This window comes from Hemicordylus capensis, chromosome 3 (genome assembly GCF_027244095.1).
Source record: "Hemicordylus capensis ecotype Gifberg chromosome 3, rHemCap1.1.pri, whole genome shotgun sequence".
NCBI lineage: Eukaryota > Metazoa > Chordata > Lepidosauria > Squamata > Cordylidae > Hemicordylus > Hemicordylus capensis.
In genome coordinates this window covers 77,289,013-77,304,934 of record NC_069659.1, presented here as the reverse complement: position 1 = coordinate 77,304,934, position 15,922 = coordinate 77,289,013, and the positions used below count along the sequence as shown (strand labels likewise).

Below are 15,922 nucleotides of genomic sequence, written 5' to 3'. Positions count from 1 at the left end.
TCGCCCTGGCTCCCAATCCCCTCTGTCTCTGTTCAGGCTGGGAGCCTGCCAGGAATGATGGCACACATGTGCCCTGTGTCTCCATCAATCTCTCTCTACTTAGCCCTCCCCCTTAGCTCTTCCCTCTCCAGGAGACTCCCCTTCAGTTTCAAAGGTCGCCACCCACTGCCACTACCCACCTCCCAGGCCTGATAGAAGCTGGATGGGTCTGGGAGCCCTGTTGAGCAGGTGGGAGGCAGGAGCAGTTGCCAAGTAGTGTGCTACTGCAGTTGTGGCACTGCTTGCCTCCCGCCACCACTTGCCCTGGCTCCTGACCCGCTCTGCTGCTGCAGGGGTGCCGTTTGCCTTCCCCCTGCTCCTGAGCCCCTTTCTTTCCATTGAGGTCAAGAGATTCTGGGGAAAGAGAGTGCACATGCACCCTGATGGAAACACAGGGCACATGCACACCTTCATTTAGAGCAGGCTCCCAGCTCCGATGGAAGCAGAGTGCTTGGGCAGGCACAGGAGAGCAGGCAGCAGGAGCGATGGCAAGGTGGTGGACTGCTCTCCTCCCGCCTCTGCTTACCGTGGCTGTCAAGCCCCTCTGCCTGGCATTCATATGGCCACTGGACATAAGAACATAAGAGCAGCCCTGATGGATCAAGCCCAAGGTAATCTAGTACAGCATCCTGTCCCACATAGTGGCTTACCAGAGGCACTTATTATATTGGGTTCCATCATGCTCTGCCACAATGGTCAAGTCTGGATTATTTAGTAAAATATTTGGGGTGAGAGGAAATTCAGAATTGTACATCTCTCGACAGTCAACAGAAGACCTGACTGTATCTTTTGGGGGGAAGATTGAGCAATTGGCTTGAGTGTAAAATGCCTAGAAGGAACAAACCAGCCAAACAGATATGAAGGAATGAGGCCTGTGTTTTACAAATTTTTGTATTCTATATGTAATTACTTACTCCCTATGTCTGTGTTAAGAAGTTGTACAGGGGCCAAAAGTTCAAAGCTTCTAGTTTACAGTTTGGTTTGGGAAAGAAAAGAATTATACTGTTATGTTTTTGCAGGGAAAGGGGAGTTTGAATTGATGGGCTAGGTTTGAAACAAATGGAGGGGTTGAGGGAAAATTTGAGGGAAAAGAATTAATAAAAGGAGGCTTGGGTGGAGCAGTGAAGTCAGTAAGAACTGTAAGCAGAGATGTTTCCTACAGGGATTTTCTGCAAATGCAGGGAATTCTAGCTTCAAAAATCAGGGAAAGGGGAATCCTACTTAAAAAGTGGTGAAATGCAGTTAAAAATTCAGGTGATGCAGGAAATTTTAGATCCAATTTCTTTTCCTATTGTTCCTTTGTCTGATTAGAAGAGATTTTTTTCTCTTTTTGAGAAGTATGACTAGATGCAATACTGTTGTGGACTACTTTCACTTTCATTTCCAAACTCGTGTGTAAGCATCCTATGATTGCATTTCCATGTATGTATCTGGTTTGTATTGCATTTGGGTGAGTAGACAACGTATGTATAAGGAAAGGAATCAATAGTCTTTACTATGATTATTTCTGGGAATGTGAAGTATTGTTGTGTATGCCTAAAGTGCACACATACACTACTTCTTAAATAAACACATCTTATTATTTTGAAATCGGGTATGTATTATTCTGCTACTGTGTTTTGCTATGGGATAATGGGAAGTGTGTGGCCTTTTGCTGAGTAAAAATGGTGTGTGTGTGTGTGTGTGTACATACATACGTGTGTGTGTCTGTCTGTCTGTCTATCTATCTCCCTTCTATTGCATATATAATTTTTAATTCCTGCATGGAATTTTAAGGGGAAAAACGGAATTCTTACAGGGAATTTCAAAGGCAAATAGGGAATTTCTGGGCTTCTGGTAGGGAATTTCATCTTCTGGTACGAAAGAACACTGACTGTAAGAGCAGAACAGAGACTCAAAGGGCGAGCTGGAGAGACAACATAGAGACAGGACCAAACACTGGAACAGTGATGATCAACACAGACTGCAGCAAAAGGGTAGTCAGAAGAAGGAAGCTTGAAATCACTGAGCTAAAACATTAGAATTAATTTTAATAAGTTTAATACTTTGTTTTAATAACTGTTTTATACTATTGTTTTTATTATATATTTTAATCTGTGTTGATTTTTAAACATTTTAAATGTTGTACACCGCCTAGAGATGTACATATCAGGCGGTATAAAAATATGATAGGTAAGTAAGTAACTAAAAACATTCAGCATAGGAGAGGCAGAAACTGCTAAGTTGTAGCAGTGAGGAAACCCGGCCTACTGCAGCAGAAAAGAGGGGAGCATTGGGAGAAGCTATCCTCTGCACTGCTTTGAGACTGCTGCTAGGCCTAGTTTGTGTAGGCTAGTAGACTTGTTTATTGCAATGCCTTACTTGTACTTTTGCTTTTTCACATGATATTACTACACTGTTTTGGAATGAAGAAGATTTTGAACCAAGTAAACTTTGTTTTGTTTTTAAACTGTTTCCATGTTGTCTCTGTCTATTAATTTGTTCATTCCATGCCTACTTGCCTAAAATTATTTGCCACTCTACCTTTTTGTAAAGCTGAGGAACAGAGGCTCCAGTGTTAAGAGAACAACCTGTTTGGGGGTTCCTAGAAGCACCCCTACCAGTGTTTCCTCTAACAGGAATTCCCAAATGTTGTTGACTACAATCCCCGTGATCCCCAGCCAAAGGCCATTGCAGCTGGGATGCTGGGAGCTGTAGTGAACAACATCTGGTATTCCCTGTTAGAGGGAGCAGAGACTCCTACATGTGATTTGGAACTACAGGTATATAGTTTCCATTTTGACTCACAGGATCGCAGGATCGCTATTTGCCTATGTGGGCTAACTTCCAAAAATAAGTCACTTAGCACGCAGCATGGGAAGGTAACTCCAGGTGAAGCCTAACCCACGAATGAAAGAGGACTATTCCTTCATGCACAGAGAAGTTTGCTGAGTATACCTGGGTTAAGGAGAAGCTATTTCTCTAAAAGGAGTAGCCAAAACTCTTTTCAGTGTTGGCACAAAGGATTAGGCTTCTAAGCTAATCACCTTCACAGGAAGAGCAGATAAGATTACAACAGGCTCATCCCTCTAACATATGTGTTAATGCTTGACATGAAGCATGGGAAATGCACTAATTATCTTAAAGAAATATATTGAGCTGGGTCTCATGATCAGTGAGACCCGGTTTTGGGCAGTGAGCGGGTAGGAAGCCTGGGCGGCTGAATCGGCTGCCCACACGATTGCCAGCTCCGTGATGGAGCTGGCGGGGGCTGGGGGGAGCCGATAGGCCCCCGCAAGCTCCAGCATGCCCTGCGCAATTGCGCAGGGCATGCTGGCGAGACCCCCAGAGCTGGGAGGCGGCTTTTCGCCTCCCCTCCGGGCATCTCCTTGTGAGTAGCTGCAGCATGGAGCTGCACCGTGGCTACTCACAATCAGAAAGTCCAGGTTTGTGGAGCGCTCGCTCCACAAACCTGGGCTTTAGGGAGGGCTACCAAAGCGGGTGACCCGCTTGTAAGCCTCTGGGCTCATCTGCGAGCCCAGTGGTTTACATGATCAACAAACATCGGGCTAGGCTCTCCTAGCCGATTTTTGTTGATCTTGAGAATAGCCCCTATATCTTCTTCCCAGAAGGTCTTCCTGACACGATATACGCTCTGAGTCCACCTGTTCAAGGTTTTTACATACAGGTTGTCCAATCCTTTTCACTTCATTATGCTCTAGTGCACATCCACATAGAATTGAACAGGACAAGATGTATTCTTTTGTCCACCATGTATATCACCCTCATCACCAATGAGGTGTGATAAGCATTTGGCCCCAAGGCAGACTTCTGTCTATTTGTACTACCCCATCAAGCAGTGTGTCTCTTCTCTGGATTCACCCGCTGTATGCTTGTGCATCTGGGCATCAGCTATTCCATCTGGCTGTGCCTTGGTCCTCATGCCCATTCCACTTTCGCCTCCAGTTTGACCCTGTCTCCAGGCCCAATCATCATCAGGAAACTGGTCTCCTGGGATGAGGCCTTCAGACATTTACTGGCTTCCTCACTCACTCGTGAGTCAGGAAGTGGCATGTGTATCTCCATTCTTGCATCCCGTTTTCTGGTGAAAGGTCCTTCAGCACCCACTGAGCAACAAGTGTTGAACAGATCACCGGAAGGATACAGGTATACTAACCAACCTCTAATCCAAACTCTTTTGCTTCCTCCTTTCTCTCTTTGAAGTCTAAAGTCTTTGAAGTCTGTTCTCTAAAGGCCAGTTTCTCTGGCCACCCTTGAGTGGATTATAATTCAAATCCCAAGCTAAAATGCCTCTTTGTGAGCTTCAATTTAATATTATTAAGTCATTTGACTTATTAGTTGTATTAGTTAATATTGTGTTGCTTATTAATCAATATTTCCTTTCTGTACCCCATTACCCTAAATAAACCTGAGTATTCTGACTCCAACTTTCTGTCATTAATTTCCAAGACCAAATCTTTGCACAAATTTATTCGGTAACGAACTGCTTTCTTTCGCTTCACTGATTCCTCAAGCCCAAAAGTTAGTCAGGAGTGCATAGCCAACACTGCAGAGCAGTTTCATTAACACCACTGACTGGCTGGTGGAACCAGTCAAAATAACTCTATCTGGTGGCAGGGGCGGAAACACTGACATGTCTGTTCGAGGTGAAAACAGTGAACTGCAAACCCCATCAAGCACACACAAGTGTATTTGGATTGTACCTTATGACAGGTTTTAATCAAAAGCCATTTTGGGAGCCAATCATTAGCATTAAGGTTTCACTACATCCAAAACTTCCCTGGATCTCTTTCTGGGGTTGTCACCTCAAGAAACAGCACCAGCTTCAGACATCTCTGTAAGACATAAAGTGGGTCAGCTTTTCCATTCTATCAATGAGTATTGCCAATGTCACCCACCAATTTCTGTCTGTCAACTTCCACATTGCTAAATAGTAGTGTGTCCGAACCGGTCCGGCGGCCATTCCAAAGAATGGCCGAACTGCCGGACTGGTCCAGCACTGCCTGGTCCGGGTCCGGGTGGGGGGTATGCCTTTAAGGGCGGGAGGGCTTGCTCAGCCCTCCCGCCTCCTTGCCCATGCCAGCGCCCGTATTTTCCAGTATAGGGGCGCTGGAAACCAGCCGCGTCCCCCCCGCTGCCGCCGCAGTGAAAGAACTCCCAATGGTACTGCCAGCCCTCCCGCCCTCCCTCCCTCCCTCCCAGCTAGCTGCCCGCCCGCCCGCTCACCCGCTCACCGCTCACCCGATAGGAAACGAGAGGAGCTCCGGCACAGAGCTCCTCTCGTTTGGAAGGCCTCTGGCATAATGGTGTTTTGCGCACGCGCGCATGCGCGCGCCGCAAAGCACACCGTTCGCCGGAGGCCCGGTCTACCCGCCGGGAAAGGGCCGGGTAGACCGGGCCTCCGATCTCTGGGTAGACCGGGCCTCCGATCGCCGGAGGCCCGGTCTACCCAGCGATCGGAGGCCCGGTCTACCTGGCCCTTTCCCGGCGGGTAGACCGGGCCTCCGGCGAACAGCGTGCTTTGCGGCGCGCGCATGTGTGCGCGCGCAAAACACCATTATGCCGGAGGCCTTCCAAACGAGAGGAGCTCTGTGCCGGAGCTCCTCTCGTTTCTTATCGGGTGAGCGGTGAGCGGGTGAGCGGGCGGGCGGGCAGCTAGCTGGGAGGGAGGGAGGGAGGGCTGGCAGTACCATTGGGAGTTCTTTCGCCGCCGCCGCGGCAGCAGCGGGGGGGCGGCTGATTTCCAGCGCCCCTATACTGGAAAATACGGGCGCTGGCGGGGGCAAGGAGGCGGGAGGGCTAAGCAAGCCCTCCCCGCCCTAAAAACAAGGCCCCCCTTCGGTGCCGGTCCGGACTTCTCCGGACCGTGCACATCACTATTGCTAAACTGTGATCTAGAAGACTGAATTTGGAGGTTCCTCGTCTCTTTTGAGAGGCATAAGATAATCTTCCTCTTTATCGCTGAAAAAACATATGCTTATTCATGCAAAGCAGATTAACTACCACTGAGCTACAGTCCCATCTTGCAGTGTTCCCATGTAATCACCCATCCAAATGCAAACCAAGGCAAACCCTGCTTAGCAAATTACCACAAGACTGGCCTCCACTGGCTCTCCCATCTGCTTCAAGTGATCCCATGCTTTTCATTTTGAAATAAATTCACTTGAAAACTAGGCAGTGGTTTCTGCATACTTGGGGGACTCAGATTATATTATCGTATATTATTTGAAGGTGATGCTGATGCAGATGATTAATAATAATAAATGTCACCACCATTTTTCAATTACAAGATTTTAATACTTGAGTTCGGAATTTGGCAACTGAATATTTATCATGTCTGTGAGTTCCACAAACAATTCTACGATGCATGAAGAAAAATTCTGCACTGCGTGGAAGACAGCTAAAGCATTCTAGCTGCTCAAAAGCCTTGGGATGAGCAGGCTCTCTAAACAGATCTCTGCATGAATTCAGCATTATGGATACTTCTCCTTAATTTTCAAGATTTCAACTTGGAAGTTGCTCAGCACTTCTTTCCATCCTTTGCAAGAAGGCTGCGTTTGGCCCTGCCTTGACGGCAGTCTGCCAAGGGAGAGAAGAAGGGCCACTTAAAAATGAAATACGTACAGCAGAAGTGCAACAAGATGTATTTGCTGCAGGTGACTTCTAACCGATCAGCTGGTGACAGCAGACTCTAGACAGGGAAAGGCATGCAGCTGGCCATCTTTCTTCTCCTTCAAACACAGGATGCTTTCCAAAGTCAAGTCTTTCACACAGTCTTTGAGTGTGTGTCCAAAGAAAGAGAAGCCCCATAAGCTGACTTCTTGGAGAAGCATTTCTGGTTTAGTTAAAAGGCAAGCAGAGAGGGGCTGTATTTAGGCACCCCTCCAGTTAAGAAACTCCCTTCCCAACAGTTACCAACTGCCATAGCTGAGGTCATCAGATTCAAGGCTCAGGCCCACCGCCCCCCTTTTTATAATTCAACTCAATCATACACCCCCAAGAATAATTACATATGAAGCTATTCACATGTGCACCAAAAACCAGCCCAGTGTTTGGTGCACATGTGTACCACTGAGAGCCACGCTGCTCTCGATGGCATCATGGCAACAAGCCTGCTTAGGGAGCACACCACTCAGCCTGGGTTTGGAGCGCAAGGGTGTTCCCAAAGTGAGCTAAATGCTCGTGTGTGAAGCCATGAGGCTTTGTACAGTATCTACACACAGGTAGCCTCCCAACTGGGGTTGGGAGGCTCCCCTAATGCACTGTGCAATTGCACAGTATTTGGGGGCCTCCTGACCCCCAAACCTCCCTGCTCCCTCCCTGCTACCAGCAGAAGTCATTAATCATATGGGTGACTGATCTGGCTTCCCAGCAACCTGGATGGGATTGTCTGCATAGGAGGTAAGCTTTTTGCACCTTCTTTGCCTTGCCGCATCTGAGCCCATTCTCCAGTTGTGAGAATTGGCTCCATATGTTTTATAACAGTTTCTAGTATTATAATACAGCACCTATGGAGGTGGATGCAGCAGAGAGTGAGGTGAGGCTAAGAACTCTCTCCCTTGCTACGTGCAGGTTCCTCTACTGCTGCACTTCCTTTCTGGAAGAGGTCAGGAAGGAAAGAGGTGGCTGTTGAAGTTTGAGGCTATAAAAATTTATTGGAGGCCTTTGCCTAATGGGCCATCCCCTAATGATACCACTGCATCAGAGCGAGATATGTCAACAGTGAGGCACTCCATCCATTATCGCTGGATCCACCAATCCTGTTGGTGCTCTGGGTTTTTATAAATGAATTCCTTTTTATATAAAGCTGCCGTTGGATCATCGTATTTTGTGGCTTCATATGTCGGTTAGACTACTGCAATGCATTGTGCAGAGGTTCCTTTGAAGTCTGTTTGCAAATTCTCCCCCCCCCCCCCAAAATATAGCTGCTGGGTTACTAACTGGGACTTGGTGCTAGCCACATACCTTGCCTGTGCAGTTTGTCTTTAAAGACCTTCACAAAAGAATCTTATATCTTGCATTAATTTGTTCTTGCACTGAGTTAATCATTGGAGGCCCTCCTCTGGGTGCCTTCAGTCTAAGGTGAGACAGGTGATAGTGAGAGAGAGAAACTTCTCAACAGTGGTGCCACATCTCTGGAATTCTTTTTCCTTGGGAAATTAATTAATGCATTTCTTTTTGTTTTGCACCAGGTACCTTTTTATGTTCCCAGGCTTTTAATATCTGAAGAAATTTTAACATCTGCTTTATTGCTCATTTTAGTCTGCTTATTCTGCATGATATGGGTTTTTAATTTGTAGCAAAACATGCTAAAAACTCTTTACTGAAAGGCAGTGAGACCATTCACACAACCCAAAAAACACCTGTGTTCCACCCAGGTTTGGGAGCTGTGTGTGCTCCCAATTTTTGGTTGTGTGAAAGCAAAGTAGGAAGAAAACCTGGGTAGAAGTGTTTGTATTGAAGCAAAGTAGGAAGAAAACCTGGGTAGAAGTGTTTGTATTGAAGCAAGGTAGGAGGAAAACCTGGGTAGTTTTTCCTCCTACCTTGCTTCCACACCATCACTTCTGCCCAGGTTTTCCTCCTAACATGCTTCCACATAACTGAAAACTGGGATCACACAGCTGTGCATGGATAGATGAGTGAATTAATAAGGCTTCTTTAAACAAAAGAGGCCTTTAAAAATAATTAATTCAAGCTATAGGACCATAATATACCACAACTGTATTGCCTGACATTTTGCTGTAAAATTCCAATCTAGTGGAAGGGGGAGTGGGAAATATTTTGGGGGAAATCGCTTGCTACCCAATGGAGTCATACCTGGCTCTGAGATAGGGAAACATTTATTTCATTTCTCTGTTATGTAAACTTCCTTGTGAACTTTAAAAAAAGCAGCATATAAATAAAACAAGTAAATAAATAAATTAAGTTAAGTGTACACTTAACACATTATCACAGGAGTGGTAGCCATGTGTATTTGTATAGTGTACATATTTTCAAACACCTGTTTCTCACATTAACACTTGATATTTTAGGTGTCCATTGAAATATACAGCTTAACAAATGTAATGTGTAAAGTGGCCCATACACACACGGAAGGGAATAGATATATGTATAGCATTCTTTGCCTTTTTCAAATCTGAGCAGATTTCAAATATTATCTTCAATAATATTTAAGCAGAAGTACCTTTCATCATTAATATGGAAGTCTTAACGATCTGGTAGGAGATACTTGTATAGAAACAAAAATGTGAAGAATCTCTGCAGAATTAAAAAGACAAACATGAACATCACATTCAGTTGTTGTTTTATTATTATTATTATTATTATTATTATTATTATTATTATTATTATTTTATAAAGCACTTTAAATTGGCCATCACAGTGGTGAACACAAAAAGATAATTTAGTCAGTGTCAGAAAATTATGGAATTAAATTAATATGTGCATGACATATTGCTGAGTACAGAATTAGGTGACACATTCATGCTTAAATTTCATGTAAATATATGTTTCCCGTAATGTTAATTCCTGAGTTGTTCTGAAATTCTGTGAGGTTCAGTATAATATGTAAAAGGTGTAAATTCAGGGAGCACAAATTAGTTAGTGGAAAAATATATGTCCTATTTTCACTCTTTCTGCAACGATTTTTCTTCATGCCTGAGCACAAAAATTGTTTTCCCAGTCTACTGGGGTGAGTGGGAGATAAGAGATGGAGCATGTCCCCATTGCCTAGGCAACCAGACCAATGTTTCCTTGTGCTTGGATACACATTCCAGTAAAAGGCAGAATCAGCCCAGCAGTTGTCTTACAATAGGAATATGTTCCCCACTTCCCTGACTCCTGTCCCCTTGCAAATAATTCTGCAGCATTTCACAAAGGAATTGTGAATAATTGCCAAGGAACATAACTCATATCACTGGAAACAATCTCCCTCACCCCAGTGTGTGTGTGTGCGCGCACACACACACACACACACACACACACACACACACTTTGCTTAGCACAAGTGATGTTGATGAAATTCTCTGAGTTTGGTCTTGGAAAATAATTTGGATCTTGAGCAGGTTCACTTAAAGGAAGAGATGATCCAAAATTCTTTTCTGTTTGGAGAGGTTCACTTGCACCTCGCTTGTTCTTCCTCCCTACCCTTTACTTATGGTCTCCAGGGTGAGCAGGGGCAGCAAGGTTCTTCCAAACTAACTTCCTGCCAGCAGTAAATGAGAAGGAGCAGTGGCTCATGTAACTAGTAGCAGCTCTGGGGAAAGACTACTAGTTCCATTAGCCACCTCTCAATTCTATGGACTTTTATCTTGTGAAGTGGAATGCCTTGTATTCAGTTTATCAATCAACATGTTGGGCAGTCTTGGATCTTCTCCCCCACTTCACAAAAATAAAAAGTAATGACCATGTACTGGCCAGTGAGCCTAAGCAATGGGCACTGTCACCCAAACAATTCTGGCATTTTTCAAAATGGTCTCACAAGTCAGCCTAAGAGAACTTAATAGGAACATAGGGAACTGCCATATACTGAGTCAGACCATTGGTCTACCTACCTCAGTATTGTCTTCACAGACTGGCAGTGGCTTTTCCAAGGTTGCAGGCAGGATCTCTCTTAGCCCTGTCTTGGAGAAGCCAGAGAGGGAACTTGAAACCTTCTGGTCTTCCCAGAGCGGCTCCATCCCCTGAGGGGAATATCTTGCAGTGCTCACACATCAAGTCTCCCATTCATATGCAATCAGGGCAGACCCTGCTTAGCTATGGGGACAAGTCATGCTTGCTACCACAAGACCAGCTCTCCGCTCCACTTCATTTAACTTCACCTATGAATGTATGTATATTATTTCCATGTAGACTGGACTGAAATGTGGGGTGCTTTTTGTGAACATTTTGGTCCTCTTTCACTTATATTTATATATTTATATTTAGAATGCTGCAGAAAAAGAGACAAAACTGTCCCTAGCTTGGCTTAATACCCAATGCCCATTGGCTTAATTCTCAACGTGTTAGCTTAATTCTCAGAGCCCATTCAAACCTAGGCAATGCTTTCACTTTCACTCTGAATAACCTCTGTTATGTCATTCCATAGCCAAATCTACAGTACATTATCCCTGATTGTTTGGGATTCTGTTCCCAGCAAAAAGAAGATGGAGTTGAAAAGCAATTGCAGCTTCCAATTGGAAGCAAATAAGTGTGAACAAATTTGAACAAGGTGATCTTTGAAGGGGCTTGGAGAACAATTCAGAATCTCCAAAAGTCTTCTGCTTTCACACCAAAACGTTAAATGATTAATGTTCAGCACAGTGCTGTTTGTGTCCACCTTAAGTAGCGCAGCGGGGAAATGCTTATGTTAACAAGCACAAGGTTGCTGGTTCAAATCAAATTCAAATTTTTTGTTGTAAACTGTCCCAAGATGCAAGTTTTGAGAGATATAAAAATATGTTAAATAAATAAATAAAATTAAATCCTTGCAGGCAGCAGCAATATAGGAAGAGGCTGAAAGTCCATCATCTCATAATGTGCGGGAGGAGGCAATGGTGAACCCCTCCTGTATCCTACCAAAGAAAACCACAGGGCTCTGTGGGCGCCAGGAGTCAAAATCAACTTGACGGCACACTTTACCTTTACCTGTACAGTGCTGTTTCCACCCTGAAAATGATTGAACTGCAATTACACAACTGTATTTGTGTAGTTACTTGTAGTCAAATGAATAGATAATATATTTTCAAAGCATATACCATGCATTTTTTTGTCTTGATGGTTCCAAGGAGGTGCAGATCAGTCATGATGTTAGAAGATGTGTGACAGTAGAAGATTATTATTTAGGCACCAAGGAAAAGTGAACTTCTCCAAGCCAACTAATTGTAGCAGTCAGTCCTGCTGGCTTAACTCATGCAATCATGAAAGAAATAAAGACAAGTCTAAAGAAAAAATAGAAAGAAGGAAATATTTAAAAGGTTGGATTCCAAGTTATCAGTTATCTTAAATATGGGAGCATCTATATTTCCAATGGACCTGCAGATGCAACTCTCTTAAAAATAAATAAATTACAAAACTGGGATGGCAGAGTACCTGGAATTCAATGTGACCTCCCGTTGATTAAATGCGTTTAGGAGCCTAGCCAAGACACATGATGCATGACACAGAAGTCTAGCTGTATGACAAGAAGGTCCTGAGAATAAGAAGTACCTCTGGTACTATAGTTGTTTGAAATAAGCTGGTAGCTAAAAGGGGTTATGGACAATATCATTTCTATCATGAAGGCAAAGCAGGGCCTCTTTATTTGACTTTCCAAGTCTTACAACACACTAGAATAGTATGTTTGTCATATGTTCATATAAACATAGGGTCCTTATGTAAACTCTAAAACAGAAAAGGCATTGTATTCCACACATCTTTTTCCCTGCTGTGGAATGCACAACAGAATCTACTTTAGAGTTGTTCTGCAGTCTTATTCAAAAGGTTGTACTGTGTACACTTATTCCAAAAACATCTTACTGAGTATAGGTCTTTGCATAGTGCTTTCATGCAAGCTATCTCTATTTGTGTGGTCTTTGTATCTTGATGCAGGCTCAACATAGGTGTCAATAGCAGGTTTATTGCACAGAGTTCTTTCAGAGAGGTTGATTACATATGCAGTACACCAACAAAGTTCTAATGCAGGCATGCAGCAGGGTTTCTCCTAGTCTAAGGAAAGAAAAAATAGGAGAAAGTGGAGAAATAGGGGAAAGTGGGACTCTGCACTGTTAATTTAGTATACCTGAATAAAACACAATATTCTAGGCTTAGATTTCTGAAGCTCTAGCATTTTGTTTTTGTAAACTGGAATTTTTTGGAAGAAGAATTGATGGAAAGTGATCCCATCACTTGGCACTGCCTAGAAGATGCAGTAATGGTTTAGCAGCATGCCAGAACTATGAACCAGGAAGGTCTTACCTCACCAGTGGCAAGTATCTCCATTGCTCCATAGAAAATGACAATTTGTATTATATCAGTTTTGTCTGTATGCGGTTTTCAATCATCTCTTCTGAATACAGTTGCCAGCCATGACCTGGGCCTCCTTACTCATACACTGAGTAAGAACAGAGGCTGCAGGGCCAAGTTCAAATGAGAAGATTCTAGTAGGATGTCATCCATGTGCTGATGGCACCCAACTCCCCATCTCTGTACAAAGTTTCATTAAAATTGCATGTATATGTTGAACCAATGTGGGGGCATGAACAAGTTAAATCTTTAAACTGTCCCCCTGATAGGATATCTTTCCTGATATAGGTTCTGTGCCTTCGACAGCTGCACAATGTGAAACTTTCAAGCATTTCAGGCATGAAAATGCCGTGATGGGGAAGCTTAACTGATTGGACATCTCTTTAGATAGGTTCTGAGTAAATCACAAATGACCATGACCTCCTGTTGGTTGGACACAGGCACAGCATCTTACTGCCCTACACAAGCTGCAGTGGAGGTAAGTCTGACTGAAGTTTTATGGGTCTGTATGAGCTGCACTAGGGATGTGAATGGAACCGGCTGGCCCAGTTCGGTTCGAGTATGAACTGCATTCAAACCCTACTGGGCCAGTTCATTCCCGCACCCTGGCAAACCCCCTTGAGTTTGGTTCAGTTTGAGGGGGTTCACGAACATTTAAAGTCTTTTTTTCCCCTAACCTCTGCAGCCCTCCACAGAATTCCTGGAAGCAGCAGGTGGGGGGCCTCCAGGGCTCCCCCCTCCCCCCATCGGCCTTCTACATGCCCCCCCCCCAAGTGCCAGTTCGGCCGGCTGTACACCCGTTCGGGCGGTCTTCAGCTGGTTTTCGGCCTTCTCCCAGCAGGGCAGCAGCCATGTTAGTGGCTGGGCGCCTGTGCAATAGGCCTCTGTGTGGACTGGGCCTATTGTAATAGGCTTCATCCTGACATGTTTTATTTGGAAAGTAGCAGCCACACCCTGTGCAGATCAGGACTGCAGTGGAGGTAGAGGTCTTTAATGCCACCATCATCTCAGGCAAAATCAAGTTCCCAACTTCTGTTATTAACCATGGGAAAGCACTCCACTGGTACCAATGATTGTTTCCCCCACTAAAAGTAGCAGCTGTTGGAGCCCCATCTTGATTGGGAACATGGCAGGTTTATACCCTCCCTTTACTGAAGTTTACAGTAGAAGTGATGCAGCTGCTGCTTACTGCAGAGAAAACTGAAGGACCTCATGGCCACTGTTAATGCCACAAGTAGTTTGTTGCTGAGCAAGGGGCAGAAGGATCTTGGATGACCACCCAGCCCCACTCCCTGCATCCCATCTCTTGGCCACAATCAAAAGAATGCTCGGCTTTTATGTATAGTTTTCATGCACTTCTATAAGAAACTGAGATCTCAGTCTGACATATTTGTCAGAATCATGAAGAAAGGCAACATTACATTGATATGTAAATATGAAAATAGGGGCTCACATCCTAATAGAGTTACTGTTCACCAGCTACTTATGCTGAGTCTGGAGCTTGCATTCTAGACTAGTGTTGCACTACCACAAACATGCTTGCACAACAGTGTGCAACTGTGGCATGTGTCATTTGTTTTAAATGGAACATTTGTGCAAGTGTGGAAATTCCTGGGTTTTTTATCTCCACTATGAGATCTTTCGCTTGCACAATTTTGCTAATGCAAGTGCTTTGTTGGTAAGAATGTCATCCGGTATTTATGATCAAAACAACACTTGTCTTTAAATGTCCCAATCATTTGACCTTGAGGTCATAAAAACTGTTCTCCCTGTGTTTAGAAGCTGTGGTTCTGTGGAATCCTGATAGGAGGTAGAAGTGAAAGCCTGATAGGAGGTAGAAGTGATTGTGTGGAAGCAAGGTAGCAGGGAAAGCTACCCAGGTTTTCCTCCTACCAGGCTTCCACAGAACCAAAGATTGGGAGCACACACAGTTCCCATACCTTGCTCCCAGACAACCCACAAAGTTTTGGATTGTGTGAATGACCTCCTTAAGTGAAAGCATCCTTTATACAGTGTGGCTACAGAAGGAGTGGAGGTTGCTCCTAGACCATAGTCAAGGCTTTCTGACTCCAGAAAGTCTTGACTATCTTTGTGTATGTGTGTGTGCTTAGAAAAGTCTTGATAATGGGGGGGGGGGGTGTTAGGGGGGTGCTATTTGAAAGTTCACACTCTTATTTCAGTTGACTTTGTAAGCCAAATTCATCTTGGATGTAAGCTCCTGGCCCATTAAGTTTAGCCTGAGATAAAATCAAGGGCAAAAGGATATTCTTATGCAAAGTAGCATCAGTGCAGATATGCCACTAATCACTGTGGATTAGAAGGAGGATATCCCTGTCCTCATAACACCTTCATGCTGATCTTTTGCTCTTTCTCATTTTTCTAAACATGTATAAGGATTTAGCGCTCCCCTAGAGAAGTATATTGCTATCTGTTAATTAAACAATAGATCATTAAAGGTGCAAATCTAATATTATTTTGGAGACTGTTTTTATCAAGCACAATATTATGCACAATGCCATAAGACATGTATGATACTTGTTCATTATGCTTCTTGAAATGCTTCCAAAATCTACTAGTAACTGAATGCCAGATTAACCCAGTGTCAGAAAGAGGAAGGAATTTTATGAGAATTGTATGTGAAGGCCTGACCATGGAATTTAGAGTTGTTTCTTCAGACTGAAGTCATTTACTTACCTGCCTTTCAGATGCTTTGTGTCACAAAGGGTTCTGCAATCTACTATGCTATTTCAATCTGAAACTGACTTTGGGAATGTGGTGGGTGGGGCATGTATGATTTATGGACAGATCTAAATGGGAGACTCTGGATGGCCCTAGGGCGTAACTATAATAGGGCAAGGGGAGACAGTTGTCTGGGGGCCCACTGCCTTGAGGGCCCCCCCAG

General features: G+C 44.1%; 1 long non-coding RNA gene across 2 annotated transcripts; it reads right to left on the bottom strand.

Moving 5' to 3' along the window:
- Positions 1-6,409: 6,409 nt before the first annotated feature.
- Positions 6,410-14,342, bottom strand: LOC128351606 (uncharacterized). Of its 2 annotated transcripts, none has more exons than XR_008319905.1 (5): positions 14,210-14,342; positions 12,535-12,723; positions 11,775-11,957; positions 9,224-9,297; positions 6,410-6,874 (listed from the first exon to the last, which is right to left on the bottom strand). It is a non-coding gene; the product is annotated as an uncharacterized LOC128351606 (long non-coding RNA). The 2 variants fall into 2 exon arrangements; XR_008319906.1 differs by lacking the exon at positions 14,210-14,342 and adding an exon at positions 13,698-13,761.
- Between the last annotated feature and the right edge of the window lie 1,580 nt (positions 14,343-15,922).